Here is a 20919-nt window from a genome sequence, read left to right as displayed (position 1 = left end):
AATCATATAGTACGTAGACTTTTCACATTGCTTCTTTTATTCAATAATATCAAATAAATTAGCTTGATTGCTGATTTCTTTTTAGTGCTGAATAATATTCTATTCTTAGGATATACCACAGTTTACTTATCTCTTCATCTGCTGAAGGACATCTTGGTTACTTCCAAATTTTGCCATTTTGAATAAAGCTGCTATGAACACTCACGTGCAGGTTTTTGTGTGGGAATAGGTTTTCAACTCATTGCTGGATTGTATAGTAAGAGTATATTTAGTTTTGTAAGAAATTGCCAAACTGCGTTCCAAAGTGGGTATACCATTTTGCATTCTCACCAGCGATAAACGAGAATTCCTGTTGCTCCACATCCTTTTTTTGATTTTCAACATTCTAATAGGTGTATAGTGAGTGATACATCATAGTTGTTTTAATTTGCATTTCCCTGATGACATATTATGTAGAGCGTCTTTTCATATTCTTATTTGCCATCTGTATATCTTTGGTGAAGTCTTTGTTAAGGTCTTTGGTTCATTTTTTAATCATGTTTGTTTTTTTTTTATTGCTGAGATTTGTGAGTTCTTCATATATTTTGGATAACAGGTCCTTTTTTTGAGATTGGGTCTCATTCTATCACCAGGATAGAGTGCAATGGCATCATCATAGGTCACTGCAACCTCCTGGGTGCAAACAATCCTCCTGCCTCAGCCTCCCAAGTAGCTGGGACTACAGGTGTATGCCACCATGCCCAGCTAATTTTTTATATTTTATGTAGAGACAGGGTCTTGCTGTGTTGCTCAGGCTGGTCTTGAACTCCTGGCCTCAAGTGATCCTCCCACCTCTGCCTCCCAAAGTTCTGGGATTATAAGCATGAGCCACCTTGCCCAGCCTGGATAACACATCTTTATCAGATGTGTCTTTTGTAAATATTTTCTCCCAGTCTGTGGCTTGTCTTCTCATTCTCTTGATAGTGTCTTTTTGGAGAGCACAAGTTTTTCATTTTAATGAAGTCTAGCTTATCAGTTGTTTCTTTAATGGATTATGTCTTTGGTGTTGCATCTAAAAAGTCATTGTGAGGCTTGGTGCAGTGGTTCACATCTGTAATCCCAGCACTTTGGGAGGCTGGGGTGGGAGGATCACTTGGGGCCAGGAGTTTGAGACCAACTTTTGTCTCTACAAAAATAAAAAATTTTTAAATAATTAGCTGCGCATGGTGGCACACATTTGTAGTCCCAGCTACTCAGGAGGCTGAGGCAGGAGGATTGCTTGAGCCCAGGAGTGCAAGGTTGCAGTAAGCTATGATAGCACCACTACACTCCACCCTAGGTGATAAAGCAAGACCCTATCTCAAAAAAAAAAAAAAAAAATGTCATCATGAGACCCAAGGTTATCTAGATTTTTCTTCTGTGTTATCTTCTAGGACTTTTATAGTTTTGCATGTTGTATTTAGGTCTATGATTTGTTTTGAGTTAGTTTCTGTGGTGGGTGTAAGATCTGTGTCTAGATTCATTTTTTTGCATGTGGATGTCCAGTTGTTCCAGTATTATTTGTTGGATTTGTTGAAAAGGCTGTATTTCTGCATTGTATTTGCTTTTATTCCTTTGTCAAAGATTAGTTGACCATATTTGTTTGAGTCAATTTCTGAACTCTGTATTCTATTCCATTGATCTATTTGTCTATTCTTTTGCCACACTGTCCTGATTACTGTAGCTTTATAGGAAGTCTTGAAGTTGGGTGGTATTAGTCCTCCATTGTTGTTCTTATCCTTCAATTTTGTGTTGGCTAATGTGGGTCTTTTGCCTCTTTAGAATCAGTTTGTCAATATCTACAAAGTTACTTTCTGGGATTTTGATTGGGGTTCCATTGACTCTATAGATCAGTTGGGAAGAACTGACATATTGACAATATGGAGTCCTCCTATTCATGAACATGGAATATCTCTCCATTTTTTTAGTTCTTGTTTTATTTCTTTCAGCAGAGTTTTGTAGTTTTCCTCATATAGATCTTTTACATATTTTACTATATTTTTACCTAAATGTTTAATTCGGGGGGTGCTGATATAAATGGTATTGTATTTTTTATTTCAATTTCCATTTGTTCATTTCCAGTATATAGGAAAGTGATTGGTTTTTGTATATTAACCTTGTCTCCTGCAACCTTGCTATGATTGTGTGTTAGCTCCAGGAGTTTTTTGTTGATTCTTTCAGATTTTCTACACAGTCATATCATATATGAATATAGAGTTTTATTTCTTTCTTCCCAATTGGTATACATTTTATTTCTTTTTCTTATCTTATTGCATTAGCTAGAACTTTAAGTATGATGTTGAAAAGGAGTGGTGAGAGGGGACATCCTTACTTTGCTCCTGAACTTAGTTAGAAAGCTTCTACTTTCTCACCATTAAGTATGATCTTAGCTGTAGGTTTTTGGTAGATAGTCTTTGTCAAGTTGAGGAAGACCTCCTCTATTTCTAGTTAACTGAAAGGTTTTTTTTTTATCATGAATGGGTGTTGACTTATGTCAAATGCTTTTTGTGCATCTATGGATATGATCATGTGATTTTTCTTTTTAGACTGTTGGTATAAGGCATTACATTCATTTTTTTTTTTTATTGAGATAGGGTCTCACACCATTGCCCAGGCCAGAGTGCTGTGGCGTCGTCATACCTCACTGCAACCTCAAACCCCTGGGCTCCAGCAGTCGTCCTGCCTCAGCCTCCCAAGTAGCTGGGACTAAAGGTGTGTGCCACCACACCCAGCCAATTTTTCTACTTTTTAAAGAAAGAGGATCTCACTATGTTGCTCAGGCTGGTCTCAAACTCCTGGCCTCAAGCAATTCTCCTGCCTTGGCCTCAGACAGTGCTAGGATTACAGACATGAACCACTGTACCTGGCCCATTAATTGATTTTTGAATGTTGAACTGGTCTTGCATACCTGGGATAAATCCCACTTGGTCATAATATATAATTCTTTTATTTATTTAATTATGTACAATTTATACTTGTTGGATATTGATTTGTTAACATTTTGTTGAAGATTTTTGCATCTATGTTCATGAGAGATATTGGTCTGTAGTTTTCTTGTAATATGTTTATCTGGTTTTGGTATTAGAGTGATGGTGGTCCCATAGAATAAGTTAGGGAGTATTCTCTCTGCTTCTATCTTCTGAAAGAGATTATAGAGAATTGGTGTAATTTATTCCTTAAGTATTTGGTATAATTCCCCAGTGAACCCATCTGGGCCTGATCCTTTATATTGTGGAAGATTATTAATTATTGATTCAATTTCTTTATTAGATCTTGACCTATTTGGATTGTTAATTTCTTCTTGTGTGAATTTTGGCAGATCGTGTCTTTCGAGGAATTGATCCATGTCATCTAGGTTATCAAATTTGGAGGCATAGAATTGTTGTATATTCCTTTTATTATCCTTTTCATGTCCATAGGATCTGTAGTGATGTCCTTTCCTTCATTTCTGACATTAGTAATTTGTGTTCTCTCTCTCTCTCTTTTTTTTTAGTTAGCCTAGATAGAGACTTATTGATTTTATTGATCTTTTCAAAGAACCAGCTTTTAGATCCATTGATTTTTCTCTACTGATTTCTTGTTTTCAATTTCATTGATTTCTGCTCTAATTTTTGTTGTTTCTGTTCTTCTGCCCATCTTGGTTTTAAGTTGCTCTTCTTTTTCTAGTTTTCTAATTAGAAGCTAAGATGGTTGTTTTTAGATTTTTCTTCTTGATGTGGTTTAGATGTTTGGTACCTCCAAATATCATGTTGAAATTTGATCCCCAGTGTTGGAGGTGGGGCCTAGTTGGAGGTATTTGGGTCATGAGAATGGATCCCTCATTAATGGCTTGGTGCCTTCTCTGTGATGAATGAGTTCTCATTTTATTAGTTTATGAGAGAGCTGGTTGTTAGAAGACCCTTCTCCCACCATGTGATCACCTGCTTGCCCTTTGCCTTTAACCTTGATTGGAAGCTCCCTGAAGCCCTCACCAGAAGCAGATGCTGGCATGATGCTTCTCGTACATTCTGCAGAACTGTGAACCAAATAAACCTCTTTTCTTTGTAAATTACCCAGCTTTAGGCATTCCTTTACTGCAGCACAAAACAGACTAATGCTTCTTTTCTAATATGTGCATTTAATGTTATCAATTTCCCTTTAAGCATTACTTTTGTTGTATCCCACAAATTTTAACAAATTGTGCTTTCTTTTTCATTTAGTTCAAAATATTTTTAAATTTCTCTTGAGATTTCTTCTTTGACCCATGTGTTATTTAGAAGTATGTTGTTTAATCTTCACATATTTTAGGATTTTCCAGTTATCTTTCTCTTATTGATTTCTAGTTTAATTCTACTGGGTTCTGAGAGTAGATATTGTATGATTTCTATTCATTTAAATTTGTTAATGTATATTTTATGGCCCAGAATGTAGTCTGTCTTGGTGAATGTTCCATGTGAGATTAAAAGAATATGATTCTGCTCTTGGATGAAGTAGTCTGTAGATGTCAGTTATATCTAGTTGACTGATGGTGCTATTGAGTTCAACTATGTCATTACTGATTTTCTGCCTGCTGCATTTTGTCCTTTTCTGATAGAGGGGTGTTGATGTCTCCAAATATAATGGCGTGTTCATCTATTTTTCCTTGACATTCTACCAGATTTTGCCTCACATATTTTGTTGTTAGGCACATACATATTAAGGATTATTATGCCTTCATGGAGAATTGACCCCTTTATTATTACATAATGTGCCTCTTTAGCCTTGATAATTTTCCTTGCTTTGAAGTCTACTCTGTCTGAAATTAATATAGCTATTTCTGCCTTCTTTTGATTAGTGTTAGCACAGTATATCTTTCTCCATCATTTTCTTTTAATTTATATGTGTCTTTATATTTAAAGTGGATTTTTTTTTTTTTTTGAGACAAGGTCTTGCTCTGTTACCTAGGCTAGAGTGTGGTGATGTCATCATAGTTCACTGCAACCTCAAACTCCTAGGCTCAAGGGGTCCTCCTGCCTCAGCCTTCTGAGTAGCTGGGACTACAGGAACATACCACCACACCTGGCTAATTTTTCTATTTTTTGTAGAGACAGGGTCTCACTCTTGCTCAGGCTCATGGCCTAAAGCAATCCTTCTGCCTTGGCCTCCCAAAGTGCCAGGATTATAGGCATGAGCCACCGTGCCCAGCTGTAAAGTGGATTTCTTATAGACAACATATGGTTGCATCTCGGTTTTTGATTCACTCTGACAATTTCTGTCATTTAATTGGTGTTTTTAGACCATTAACCATCAAAGTTATTGATATAGTTAGATTAATATCTATCATATTTGTTACTGTTTTCTATTTGTTGCCCTTGTTCTATGTTCCTGTTTTTGCCTTCTCTATTTCTGCATTTTGTGGTTTTAATTGAGTATTTTATGATTCTGTTTTTTCTTTTTTAGCATTTAAGTCATACATCTTTTTTTTCCTTGCTTTTTTAGTGGTTGCTCTAGAGTTTGAAGTATATAGTATACAGTTAACAACTAATCCAAACCCACTTTCAAATAGCACTATACCACTTCACAGGTATTGTGAGTGTATTAGGTCTTTAAATATGAAATGTCCAATTTCTAATCAAAAGTGTAGTTTATTATATCTCAAACAAGAAGCAGTACAATTAATCAAATATGTGCCTAAACTATCAACACAATGCAATATATCAATGTAGCAAAATTGTACTTGTACCCCATGAATATATACAAATAAAAATAAATTTAGAAAATAAAAATTTTAAAAATAGGCATTTAATAATGTGGTCGTAAGGTGTGGAGGGACGGGAAACATCCTATAGTCCTATAATTCGTGAGCCTACACCTCTGGGCTATGAACTTCACACGTTTCTCAGATTTTGTTTTGTTTATTCTTTCCCCTTAGGTAGCACAGGCATGCTAGAGGGGGCTGGCGTTGGATATTTCCCTTCCCCCAAGTCATTCAGGCTCTGATAAACCCCAGTAGGTTAGACTCTAGTTTCTCCTGAAGACGGGCCTTGTTAAGAGCAGAGTGTTCTGCCATATTTCAACATGGTTCCTTTTCCTCTCCTCTTGCCAGATGCATGCGGGGGTTTTTCTCTGATATTTGCTGTAAGGACCTGGGAGAGCTCTGGAGGTAAATCTCATAAAAGTATGGGCTCCCTTCTGACTGGGTCATCCTAGAGTTTTTAACTCTCAGATTTTTCCGTAGGTAGCCTACAGCAGTTTGTCAATTACAGTTCAGGTTTTTCTATCCCTGCATTGCTTCCTGTGGATTCTCTGCTTGGGTATGTTGTGATTCTCTGTATACACTTACCTTTCTCTCTAATTTTAGGAGCACCTGTGACCCTACTTCTCTTAAGGATCTAAGAAGAGTTGTTGATTTTTCAGTTTGTTCAGTTTTTTACTTGTTAGGATGGAGTGGCCCCTTCCAAGCTTCTTACAAGTGGAACTAAAACTGGAAGTCTTCCCTCTATTTTTAAGATAATTCCCTAAACATTTCTTTCCTGTTTTCATTGAAACACAGGAATAGGGAATAATATCTAACCACCTTTTTGTGTACTACAGGATAGTGAGGATCTTAGTAGAGAATGGAGTGGGTTTGAAGGCTGTTCTGCTGCATTTTTAAATACCTTTACTGGTTAATAATGATATCTGTCATTGCAACACTAGAATTTTATTCCTTTGGTTTAAGGTTTTGTTCTTGTTAAAATGCAGATATCCTTAGAGGATTTTTCTTTTATCTGCTTTTAATATAAAGTCATCTGTTCATTCAACAAATGCTTACTGAGTGCCTACTATATACTAGGTGCTATTCTAGGTGTTGAAGGTAAAGCAGTGAACAAAACTGAGTCCCTGTGGAGGGATAAGAGGGAGACAATCATTCACAAATCAGTAATGATAAAGATAATAAGAAGGTATTTTTTGAAGAAAGTAGGTAAGAAAATCCTCTCTAATGTTATATTTGAGCAGAGACTTGAAGGAAGTGAGGGTATGAACCATATAAATATCTGAAGAAAATTCATTCCAGGCAGAGGAAATAATGTAAAATGCAAAGGGCCTAAAGTAAGTGCATAATTAGTATATCTGAGGAATAACAAGGAGGCTAGTGTGACTGGAATGGATTGAGGAAAGAGTAGAATTGTAGGAGATGATTAGTGTGATATTATGATTTATAACAAAAAATAATACATTTGGCCTTTGTCCCCATCTCTGACACACAGCTCTAAAACTCTTAGAATCTCCAAGGTGATAAGTGTTTCTTTGTATGCTAAAGAGATGACTGTTGACTGGTAGTTTCTAGATAACTTCAGGATGGCCTATCTGGTTGCCAGAGGAACCAACCACAGGATCACAGTGTTGGAACTTTCAGTTTCATGGGGAGGAGGGAGGGGCTGAAGGTTTAATAGATCACCAATGGCCAATGATTTAATCAATCGGGCCTATATAATGCAGCCTCTATAAAAACCCGGAAAAGGATGGAGTTCAGAGAGCTTCTGGGTTGGCGAACAAGAACACTTCCTTGTGCTGGGAAGGGTAGTGCACCCTAACTCCACAGGGACAGAAGCTCCTGTGCTTGGGACCATTCCAAACCTCACCCTTTGTTTCTCTTCATCTGGATGTTCATTTGTATCCTTTAAAATATCCTTTGTAATAAATTAGCAATAGTAAGTAAAGTGTTTGAGTTTTGTAAGCTGCTCTAGCAAACCCAAGGAGGGGGTCATGAGAACCCCCAATTTATATCGAGTTGATCAGAAGTATAGTTCACAACCTGGGATTTGCAGCTGGCATCTGAGGTGGGGACAGTCTTGTGGGACTGAGCCCTCATTTAACCTGTGGGATCTGACAATATCTCCAGGTAGATAGTGTCAGAACTGATTGAATTATAGGGCATCCAGTTGGTGTCTGCTGGAGAATTGCTTGATGTGTGGGGAAAAAAAAACCCACATATCTGGTGTCAGAAGTAATATGTTAAGTTAGGAAAAACAGTTTTGTTTTCCTGTGTTTTATAGTCAGCAAGGTGATGAATGAGTTTATAAGCCTCTAGCCTTGAGCAGAGTTTTTAAAAAATAAACTTAGTTTTGGATAATTTTAGTTTTACAGGAAAGCTGCTAAGATAATATTGCCATCTACCTCTTACATACCCCCTGGTGTTAACATCTTACATTATTGTGGTACATTTGACAAAACTAAGAAACTGACCAGTACTGGTTCATTACTATTAATGAAATTTTTTCCCATCAGTTTTTTTTTACCAGTGTCCTTTTTCTGTTGTAGGATCCAATCTGGCATACTACATTGCTTTATTTTTATTTATTTATATTTTTTGAGACAGAGTCTCTGTTGCCCGGGCTTGAGTGCCGTGATGTCAGCCTAGCTCACAGCAACCTCAAACTCCTGGGCTCAAATGATCTTCCTGCCTCAGCCTCCCAAGTAGCTGGGACTATTGGCATGCACCACCATGCCCGCCTAATTTTTTCTATATATTTTTAGTCCAGCTAACTGATTTCTATTTTTTTTAGTAGAGACGGGGTCTCACTCTTGCTCAGGCTGGTCTCGAACTCCTGAGCTCAAACGATCCGCTGGCCTCGGCCTTCCAGAGTGCTAGGATTACAGGTGTGAGCTACCGTGCCCAGCCTACATTGCTTTTAATCATCATATTTCCTATTCTTTTTTGGTCTATGACAGTTGCTTAGTCTTCCCTTGTTTCCTATGAGCTTAATAGTCTTAAGGAGCTCTGGCTGGATGTTTCATAGAATGTTTTGCAATTTAGGTTTATCTGATAATGTTTTCCAAAAGCCTAAACTTGGGTTATGGGCTTTTGGGAAGAATACCACAGAGGTAAAATGTTCTTCTCCCAAGGGTAGAATTAACCCCCATTTCCAGCCTTGAGTGTGGGCTTACTCACTTCCAAGAAAAAAAAAATATGAAGAAAGCTGGCAAACACTACCTTAACCAAGCGATCAAGGAACAAATTTTGATATAGAGATAATACATGAACAAGACCTGATCTTAGAGAAAGCTTTGCCCGCTTTATCATTTTCCATAGACTAAACTCAATAAAAAGCACACATAATCTGTGGCAAAATTAAATCTAAATTTTTGACATTTCTCATTATCTTCTGCAATTATTTATTACTTAGTACCAAAGATTGTTGTCGTCATTTTGTAGTATTCTTATGGAGCGTAGGGGACAGAGAGAGAAAGAGAGGGGGAAGAGGCAGGCTTTGGCTGTTTGTGCCTGTTTTTGTAGTAATCTACAAGTATACCATATCACTGGTTGCAATGACCAAAAAATATATTGAATCACATATGGTCAATAGATTGTTAATTTGTAAAAGCCCTAAATCTTACATCTTGATAACTCTCATTCATCTTACAGTTAGCTGTATTAAGCTCTATTATTATAGCCAAAAAATAAATAGTTTTATTTTTGTTGCAAATTTAAGAGATTTTTACGTGTTTATCTCTATTAAAATACATTGTAGCTTGCTTACTTTGCAATGTGGAATGGAATTAATTATTGGATTAGTAAACTGAAGATCTGTGTTCTAGGTCCCACCCCATTACTTCCTAAATATAACTAGGGCTAATTCGCTTAACTGAATTTTCTCATCTATAAAATGGGAATAATCATATTCATACCTTATCTTTAGCTATGCCTTCTATTCAACATGCATTTTCAGAGGTTCTCTATTTAAATAAAATTTAAAGGTCATTAAATAATTTGGGAAAAAAATAGTTTCAAGCAAAATATTCCTAATTGTTAAGCAGCTCTTAGCTGCTCCTTACAGGTTGTTGTAAAGGTTAAAAGAGATCATGTACATAAAAACAGTGTCTGGCACATAATAAATTTTCAATAAACAGAAAATAGCTGGTAGAGGTAGAATTTTCCATTGCCATGTTTCCCTGATCCTATTTTAATAAATACTCAGGTAAGCCTTGTTCATTCTCCATAAACCTTTGCTTATGATTTCCTGTCACTAAAGAAATTATGACAGAAGCTGACTTAACCAGATGTTAGGGATACTATAGAGGGAATTCCTAACTGCAAATTGAAAATTGACTAAATGACTTTTGTGGTTCCTTCCAATTCTATGGTTTTGTTTTAGTACTCATTATACTATCTCACAGGGTTTGGTATGGGCTAACGGAGATAATATATGTGAAAACCCTTTGTAAACGTAAAGGACTATACAAATATGTGAGATTATTATATACCAGTAGTAAACCAGTTAACAGATTCTCTCAGTAACTATAAGAGCTGTCTATATTCGTTGGAAATTAAAAGGTACACCTAACGTATTGAGTTTTTCTTCTGGTGAAGTTTAGAATTTACTACTATTATAATTATTGCTGTTGTTTATTATCTATTTATGTTTGTTTCCCTAGGTAGAATATTATAGCACTTTTTTATATGGTATACATTTTCCCATTTCTTCTACTCCATTTACTCTGTGACGGGTTTTCCTAACGCAATGCCCAGATATGTTGCTGTGGTTAAGGTTATAATTCAGCATTTCCATTAGGGAGACATCTTCCTGAAATCCATTTTGCAATAGACAATAGCTCTGCAATCAGATTTACTCAGCTTGATGCCGCCACTCTTAGTTTAACTTAAGCAGCACAGAACAAATTTTGTGGTGAATTCAGAAGGGAAGCAAAAGCTGGAAAGTAAAATGATTTTGAACCCTGCTATATTATCTACTGCCAACCATTTCTTCTTCTCATTATGAGAATAACACATACAGTGTACTGTTGTGGTTCTTCTCCATAAAAAAAGTTTAAATCCATCATTTTTTCTTTTTTTTTTTCAGTTTTTTCATTTTTCATTTACTGACCCTATCAGATCTTTTCAAAGGCAAACTATAATTTTATTCTCTGGTTTCCTATGGAGTAGCGTTTAAAGAAAATCACAGTAAATTACTCTATTCTTAGTTGAATTTTATTTTACCACTATGAATGAAAGCATTTTCCTAGATATTTTCCATAAAGTTTCTAAAAATACTTTCTCAGATCTTTCTCAGTATTGGAAGCCAGGCTGGGATTTTCATTTTGTCTGTGGTTGCTGTATTTTGTTACTTTGCCCGTCAGAGTTCTTTTTTTTTTTTCCATTCCTTTTATTTATTTATTTTTGTGTGTTGTTGTTTTTTTCTTCTTCTTCTCGTTTATTTTCTGAATTTAACAGTGGGAAATCCATTTGACTGTGCTCACAGCAGGTAATAAGTACTATGGTAGTCACTGGATTGGTTTATTTGGATGGTTAAAAGAATAAAAGGGTAATTAAGCTTTTCTGAAGCTGCCAACTGTATTGGAGGTTTGGTGTATATTTAAGGCTTATTTAAAAATAGTTCCTTCAGAAACTGAATTATTTAACCAGTAGAATTTCTAAGGACATATTCCTTCATCAGGTAGAGATTACTTAGATTACTGGAATTTGTATCAAATCAAAGATGAAAATCCTCTTTCATATAAGGCTAGATTTAATGCTATACTCTCATTCTGATTTATAATGTTTAACATGTGATCTTTAGTAGGGTACTTTTTACCTACCATAAATTCCCCCAAATAGCTTTTTAAACAATATATGCTTTGAAAATGCAGGCTTCTAAAAAACTGAATAAGAAACATTTATTCAGATACTTTTAAACATGTGTATCTATCCATAATCTTTGCTTCTTGAACCTCAAATCTGAATCTAGATAAAATATAGAGAAGAGATTATTTTTATGAGCTACAATTATGAGGCCTAAAATTTTATCTAAAAAACCTGGGATGTTGATATGTTTAAAACTCCAAGTATTCTATACTGAACCATAAATGGAAGTAGAGTTATAGCCTTCAGATTCATAATGTTCACAGTGGTTTGATTCAGAGTGCTATCAAAAGATAATTTAAGTTTAAATTTGAAAGCAAAGAAATGCCTGAAGGTTTATGGCTCTCAGAAGATAATGGGTAGGAATAGTCATTGTGTGAGACAGAAGAAAGAAAATCATGAGAGGAATGTGACATTTAGAAACATGTACTAAACCTAGCAGAAGAACAGCAATTGATAGATGGAAAGAGGCAATGTAGGGAAATATATAATCATTGAACTTGAGATGTCTTTCTTTTTTTATTTTTTCACATCCTGTGGATGGTGAGGAGAGAGGTCTTGAATAGATAACCTTCAGCTTTCATCCATTCATCCAATAAATATTTATTGTGTGCCTTCTCTGTGCTTCTTGGCACTGAGGTTTTAAACAGTCAATGACATGACTTGCCTAATTTTAAACGTTCAATTTTGGGAAGCACTCGGGGAGGGCCATGCAGTCAGATGGCTGCTGAGACAAACGCTTCACTGGGGCAGTCTCCACATATCATGGGGAGATATATGCTGTTGCCTTTGATTGGCCTTGGTCCTCACAGTTCCAAAAAGAAACAGGATCTTGATAAGCTCTTATGAGTTGAAGTCCAAAGCTCAGCAGATTATGAACCAGTGTGGCCCTCTGCCCTGATCAACCTCTCCAATTTGTCATCCATAAAACTGGAACCACCCAGCACCCCTCCACAAGGCTCCATGGCAAATAGCACTACAGTGGTAAAGATACCAGCCACTCCTGGGACAGGAGGTCGTCTTAGGTATTGACCTAAGAAGGTATTGACCAAGAAGAAATTATAGGACTTAGTAAGAGAAGTGGATCCTAATGAGCAGTTGGATGAAGATGTGCAGGAGATGCTGCTGCAGATTGCTGATGATTTTATCAAGAGTGTGGTGACAGCAGCCTGCCAGCTTGCTCGGCATGACAAGTCCAGCACCGTGGAGGTGAAAGATGTCCAGCTGCATTTAGAGCGCCAGTGGAACATGTGATTCCCAGGATGATTTGGCTCTGAAGAAATTCGACCGTACAAAAAATCTTGCACCATAGAAGCTCACAAACAGAGAATGGCATCGACCTGAAAAACAACCAAGAAATAACACACAGAGTGGTCAGGGAATGGATAAGAATATATTTGGAGATCCTTGAGCTGAGACCTTAGCCATCTTATCCTTGGAACTTTTTTTAATGCTTTACAGAGAAGCATATATTTTTTATTAGCAGTGCAGCAATATCTATAATGACTGAGAGGATCTACCAAAAGAATAAAGCCTCCTACCCTCCCCAAAACAAGAAAAACACTTTCAATTTTGAAATAATTTTAGATTTACAGCAGAGTTGAAAAGAGAGAGAGTTCCTGTATGTCCCTACTCCCAGGTGATACGTGATTATGGTACATTTATCAAAACTAAGAAATTAACATTGGTACAAACTTACATTTTTTAAGGACATCTCTGGCTCTTGTGGACAGGATAAACTATGGGGTGGGGGGACATGGGGAGACTAGTAGTGGTTAATGATGTTAATTCAGTTGAAGCATAATGATGGTTTAGGCCAGGGAGGTATCTATGGAAGTGGTAACAAGCAGTCAGATTTTGAAGATAAAACCAAGAAGATTTGTTGATGCATCAGATTTAGGGTGTGAGATAAAGAGAGGAATAAAAAATGACTCTAGGGTTTTTGGACCAAGCAAATTGAAAAATGGAAGGAATTATTTACAGAAATATGGAAGTTTGTAGGAGAAAAAGTTTGGCCAAAAAGAGGTTGGGAATCAGGAGTTTATTTTGGGACATGTTAATAAGTTTGAAATGCACATTAGATATCCAAGAGTAGGCAATGGATATCCAAGATATCCAAGAATAGCCGCCTGGGGTTCAGGTGAGAGGTTTGTACCAGAAATATACAGTTGGGGGGCATCAGCATATAGTTAATACATAAAGCCATGAGACATGATGAAATCTACTAAATGGGTATAGATAGAGAAGAAGTCAAGGACTAAACCCTGGGCACTACCATTTCTAGAGGTCAGGAAGAAGAAGAGAAACCAGCAAAAGTGGTGACCTAAAAGTGAAACAAAATATTTCAAGATGGAGAAAAATGATCACCTTTTTCAGATACTGATGATAGTGCAAATAAAATGAATAAATAAGTAGCTCATATAATAAAAACTGTCAGACCCTGTTCATGCCATTTATTTATTTATACACAAAATAATGTAATATCACAATTAAAAATTCAAGTAATACAGAAAAATGAAAAGTATAAAGTGCCTCCAACTTTTCATTCCTACATCCCCAAAAGTAAGTGCTGTCAATTTTTTTAGAAGTATGTATATATGTCACCATCTAAATCATCCCCTTTTTCAAATGCTGATACTGTTTTGTGACTTGCTTCTTTCTTTCTCTCTCTCTCTCTTTCTCTCTCTCTCTTTTTTTTTTTTTTGTGAGACAGGATCTTGCTGTGTCACCCAGGCTGGAGTGCAGTAGTGTGATCATAGCTCACTTCAGCCTCAAACTCCTGAGCTCAAGCGATCCTCCTGCCTCAGCCTCCGGAGTAGCTGGGACTATAGGTGCCCCCCACCATGCCTGGCTAATTTTTTCTATTTTTAATAGAAATGGGATCTCACTCTTGCTCAGGCTGACCTAGAAATCCTAATCTCAAGCAATTCTCCCACCTCGGCCTCCCAGAGTGCTAGGATTATAGGTGTGAGCCATTGTGGCTGGCCAACATCTTTACATATATTTCTTGGAATACTTTTACAGCTATATAATTAGGATAAATTTCTAATGCTACATTAAAAGATATGTATATTTTTAAAATATTGCATATACCAAATTTTTCTTTAAAATGATTTCATTAATTTACATTCTCATCAACAGTGTATGAGAGTATCACTTTCTCTATACTCTTCCTCTTTCCCCCGCTCGTCCAACTGGGAATTACATACTAATGTTAAAGTGGTTTATGTTGATCTAAATGCAAAGTATGGGTTGTCTCTGGTGAATAGAACTGAAAGAGGAAGAGAGGCACTGTTGCTTTTCATTATAAGTCCTTTCATATTTTTGGTTTTTAACTATGTGCGTATTGTTTGGATAATTTAAAATGTGTGTGTGCATGTGTGTGTATGTTATAATAAAGAAGCATAGTCAAATAACATAATACCCTAGGGACTATAACCAATTAATTGTGCTGTGCTGACAGATTGTTTGATATGTGTGTGTTTATCTCCTAATAAACCTTGCCATTTCTATTTAATTGAGGAGTAGTTTGAGATTTTGGGAGAAGCTGATTTTTAAAAAACCATTACTGTTTCTATGGCGTTTGTGGAAATTGGATTGTCTTCAGTACAACAACATAACAAAAAATAAAGAAAAAAAACTAGATGCCACAGCTGATATAAAACTGCAACAATATCTATAAATTCAGATTCAATATATTTATGTTAATTCAAATAACCTCATTTTTCTAACTGAATTGACTACAATATGTAAATGTTATAAACTCATATAACATAATTGTGCACTTAAAAACAACTTATTATAACATGAAAAATAAACTTGATTAAAAAATGTTGACTAACATTGAATTAGAGACTTTGTGTATTCTTTTTAACTCACAATTTAGTTTTTTAAACCTGACCGAGATTTATCAGAACATATGAATTTATAATAAATAGCTTTATTTTCAAATATTTTCATTTTTATACTATAGAGATGTATTACTGACTTAAACTAGCAAGTGATAAAACATTTTTAGTGTTTTGGCCCTTTGCAGATACTTTTACAAAAAAATAATGGCCTCTTTTGCTGGAGTGTTTGGATTGCAGTTTCCTTCACTGTTACCAGTTTCTCAAAATAGATACATCAGCTGCCTTTGTTACTAATAACAGTGTTATCTCAAATAAATTCATTTAATTCTTGGTTTAACTTTGAGTGATACTTTTATCTCTATCTTTAGAAGTCTCTTACATATCTATTTTATCAAGGTTATACTTTAAAGAATCATTTTATAGTTTGATGGTACACAGCTAAGATTAAAAGTATGGAACATGGATATGTAGATAATGGACAGGAATGGTGAAGGTAGTATAATTTCATACTTCATAGATGAATGAATTGAAATACAGTATGATTAGAAGACTCATTCTTTTGAATCTTAGGTCAGTACTTTTCTAGACAGGATGGTTCCTATTTTTATATTGCTTTCCTGCTAGAGCTGCCATTAAAATTAGCTAAGGCCAGGACCCTAAAGAAATTAATCTGGAACTAAAAGGAAAAAAACCTTGATAAATACCAGATTTTAATATGAAAGTACCCTATACCATTACCATGATGCCATATTAGTTTGTTAGGGCTACTGTTACAAAGTACTATAGACTTGGTGGCTTAAACAACACAAATTTTTTTTCTCAGAGTTCTAGAGGCTGGAAGTCCCGGATCAAGGTGTTGGCAGAGTTGGTTTCTTCTGAGGTCTTTCTCCTTGGTTTGTAGATGGCCATTTTCTCCCTGTGTCTTCACATGGTTTTCACTCTTTATCTGTTTATGTCCAAATTTCTTCTTTCTTTTATTTTTTTATTTTATTTTTTGAAACAGGGTCTACTCAGTCGCCCAGGATTGCTTGAGCCCAGGAGTTTGCGGCTGCAGTGAGCTGTGATCATGCCACTGCACTCCAGCCTGGGTGACAGAGTAAGACAAGACCTGGGTGACAGAGTAAGTCTCTAAAAAAATAAAAATAAAGAGACTGACAACACCAAATACTGGCAAAGATGTGGAACAATCAGAATGCTGTACATTATCAATTTGCATGTAAAAATGGTAACTTTGAGGTCTGGTAGTTTCTTATAAAACTAAACATACACCTGCCTTGTGAACCAGAAATTCTACTTCTGGGTGTTTACCTAAGAGAAATGAAAACATGTCTACAAAATGACTCACACAGGAATGTTTATAGCAGTTTCATTCATTATAGCCAAATACTAAATAAAGCTTGCATGTCCATCAATAGGAAAATAAACTGTAGTATATTAATAAAATGGAAAACTACTGAGTAATAAAAATGAATTGACTGTTGATATGCAATAACATGGGTGAGTCTCAAAAATATTTTGCTGATTGAAAGGAGCCAAACATGAAAGAATACATGCTATATGAGTCCATTTATATGAAGTTCAGGAAGAGACACAACTAACCTATGGTGGAAAAAAATGAGAACAGTGGGAAACTGGGGGTGAGGATTGACTAGAAAGGAGCCTGAGGGAATTTTCTGGAGTAATCATGATGTCCTATATCTTGGTAGGGATTTGAGTCAGTAAGTATATGCATATATCAAAATTCAGTGAATACACATATAAGATTTGTACATTATATTGTATATAAATTTTACTAAAACTTATAAACAAATATTGAATTCTGATTAATGATATTCATATTTAGGGAGAAATATATTGATATCTCTAGGTTGCTTTAATATACATGAAAAATAGGATGTATTGATAGATCAATCGATGGATAAGATAGCAAAATAATAATGGCACAATCTAATAGATGGGTATATGAATATTCTCTGTAATATTTTAGTTTTTCTGTACATTTGAACATTTTTATAATAGAATACTGAGAAGGGAAAAAAGCATTTCATAACCTCAAAAGCAATTCCTTCCTTATTTACTCCATGAAGAGAAACAAAGTAAGCAATAACTTCTGAAAGTTGTCACTTGCTTATTATGTTTCTGGCTAGATATAAGTTTTCAAAGAACTAATATGAACACTACTGGGTTTCTTTATGTTATCATGTTATTTTGTTTTATATACATCATTGGGAAGTTAACTTGTTTAACCTCGACTCATCATTTAAAATTCTGTTAGCTTTGGAAAGTCTAAAAAATGGGATACATTGTCATTATTTTCAACATCAGAAATTCTGCCTACTACCTCTGTTTTGAGACTGTACTTGAGGTTCTATCATAATTTATAAGAATCAAGTATCTGAAAGGCTATTTGTTGGAATTTCGGTATAATCATGTGTGATTAAAATGAAGTAGGAAAATAAAATCACACTTTTCCTCCTCAGTGATTTATTTAAATTTTGGTGAATGCAGTTGTTTTTTTGCACATATGTTATTCAGACTAGAAAGAAAAAAATCTATAATTTGCTACAGACTTTGGCCAGCTTTAGTCTTCCTTAGGCTTATTGCAATAATTTAGAGGGCAGAAAGGAGAATGGAAGGTAATTATAAATACTTCATAAATTGTGATTGATTTGATATTAATTCTCTTTAGTACTCAATTGTTATAAATTTACATTTAATTAGGATCTCTAAATTCCATTAAAAGTTAAACAACAATTAGAGATTTCAGGTTTACAGAGAATTAGAGGACAAAATAACACTTTCAAGGTCATAGTATAAATTAAATAGCATAGAATTAGAGTATAGGATTACTGATTACTCACATATCAGTCTTCCTTCTGGAATCACTTCCTTCCCTAATTTATTATGCTTCATAGTTGAATGTATTTGATTCAACTCACTAAATATGCACTCCTTCAAGAAAGTATCATTTTATCTTGTTTACTGTACTAAAGAATCAAAATATTTAATGCAAGTCTCTATATTAGAAGAGTAATTATCGCTATCTCTCTGAAAAGCAGTTCAATCTCTACTAAGAAGTATGGGCTCATTACAGATTTTAAATGGTATAATGACAATGATATTGTCTGCTTCTCTCAGAAATCACCAGAAAAAAAATTGGAGGAAGAAAGAAAAATGTAAATATCATCTGCAATAAGAGTAGGAAATATCTGTAACACCATATCATGAAATTGAGTAAGGGGTGCCAAATGCAACAAAGGCCAAATGGGTTTGAGGAAATGATGAGGTAGAATTCCTACATCTGCAGATCTCAGTAAAAGCCAATAGAATTTATTCTCCAAAGAAGTTGGTGTGCTCTGAGGGGCAAAAATCAGCAATTTTGGAACCGTTCAGAGGCTGTCAGCAGGAGCTTCTTAATACCTAGCTGGGCACCGAGGAGAAGGTGGAGAGGAGGAGCTGAGTGAAGAATTAGAAATATACCATATTTTTAAAAAGGTGTTGTGGGAAAGAGACCCTGTATTATGAGCAGCTTTCTAGTTGCCAATTATTTGTTGGCTGGGGAGAAGTTAAGAATAAAATAACTCCCTCAGACAACCATGGGTCCTAAGGAACTTCATTGTGAACTAAGGAGAATTCTTCCTAGCCTGAAACACAGTCTTGCCACTTCTTCACATGAACCTCTTACAAATAGCTGGTCCAGGAAGAATAGATGACTAATTATTATAAAGAAATCAGCAGGGAATTTGTATAAGGAGATTATTATAGAACAGTTGAAAAGAACACCACAAAAATAAAAATAAATGGCAATTGAAAACTGATGAATGGTGAAAAACAGAGCTGATGAAACTTATAATAAAATATATTGCCTTAAATAATAGAAAAACTTAATCTTGTAAATGCTTTGATAAAACTAGAACACAAAGCAGACATAGGTTAAGGAAGATTTGGTGCAGAAGAAAAAGCCTTAGGTAATAGAGTTCAGGAAATAAGTAGAAGAGAAAAATAAAATTGTCAATGAAATAAAGGGCACATTGGAAATGCAAAAGGAGAATAGACATTTCTGAAAAACATAGTAAGGGACGTGGGAAAATTGAGAAAAAGGCAGATTTGAATCTATAGATTGCAAGGGCACATGATGAGCCAGGAAAAATTTACATAGAATAATTATGTCGAGTTACAACTTAGTCATGTTATTGGACTGCAGAAATTAAAGAATGACTCTAGAGAAAAAGAAAGAACAGACGGTGGGGAGAAAGATCCAGATTGACTTCAGAATTCTCCTCAGAAAAGTTCAGTGCCAGAAGACTGTGGAGCAATATAAAGTCCTCAAGGAAAGAAAGTGTAAACCAAGATCTAGCCAAACTGTTGTTCGGGTTAAAAGGCAACAGACATATTTGAACATGCAAGAACTCAGAAAATGTAACTTCCCTGATGCTTTCTCAAGAAACTATTATAATATACATCCCAGCTAAACAAGTAAGTGATAAAGAAAATAGAGACCTGCTGTGCACATGGAATCCATAGGATTAGTGTTGAGTTTACTATTCCAGAACAGAATTTACATGTTATAAGCTCTGACAGGGTATATATTGTATGACTCAAAATCATTGGGAAGATAAAGGTAAGAGATAGTAGTAGAAGATAGTAAAACTAACGGGAAGGGTGTACTCTAGTAAAATCTAAAAACCAAGTTAATAAAACAAGAAAAAAGGAAAACATGGGATCCAGGAAACAGGTGATCCAGCACAGAAGAGCTCCATAAGGAAGTCCCAGGATGTCATTTGTACATCAGGCCTAGCCCAGGGAGTTTTCCACGGGGGAAAAAAAAGGAAGTGATTTATTTGAGCATATGAAAATTATTATTGAATAGCATGCCACAATGATGATGGAGCATTTGGAAAAAAATACTAATAGATGTGTTGGAAACAAAGCAAATGAAAAAATGAAGCAGCCAGGTGAGGTGGTACATGCCTGTTGTTCCAGCTACTCAAGAGGATCACTTAAGTCCAGGAGTTTGAAACCAGCCTAGGCAACATAGGGAGACCCCCATCTCTAAAACAAACAAAAAAAAGTAAGAAAAAAAAAACCAAAACTAACAAGAAAAGAAAGAAAACTCAAAACAAACAAAAAGAGACCCTATCTCAACAAAAAAACAAATAATGAAAAACATGAAGCAGTTATTGACTCTAGGAAAAACAAAATACAGCCATGCACCACATAGTGATGTTTTGGTCAGCAACAGACCACATATATAATGGTGGTCTCATAAAATTATAATAAACGTTCCCTATACAGTTGTACCATTTTAATCTTTTATACCGTATTTTTACTGTACTTTTTCTTTGTTTAGATATGCTTAAATACACAAATACTCACCATTGTATTAAAATTGCCCATAGTATTCAGAACAGTGCCATTGCTGTACAGGTTTATAGCCTGAGAGCAATAGGCCATACCACATAGCCTAGG

General features: G+C 35.3%; 1 protein-coding gene and 1 pseudogene across 1 annotated transcript in view; both read left to right on the top strand.

Annotated features, from left to right (window-relative positions):
• The window catches only part of PPM1E (protein phosphatase, Mg2+/Mn2+ dependent 1E), a 186132-nt gene that overhangs the window by 115607 nt on the left and 49606 nt on the right, over positions 1-20919 (top strand). The window lies entirely within an intron of this gene.
• On the top strand, positions 12548-12961 carry LOC123620420 (annotated as a pseudogene).

This window comes from Lemur catta, chromosome 15 (genome assembly GCF_020740605.2).
Source record: "Lemur catta isolate mLemCat1 chromosome 15, mLemCat1.pri, whole genome shotgun sequence".
NCBI lineage: Eukaryota > Metazoa > Chordata > Mammalia > Primates > Lemuridae > Lemur > Lemur catta.
Note: the sequence above shows the minus strand (reverse complement) of the source record. Positions and strands in the feature narration are given on the sequence as shown.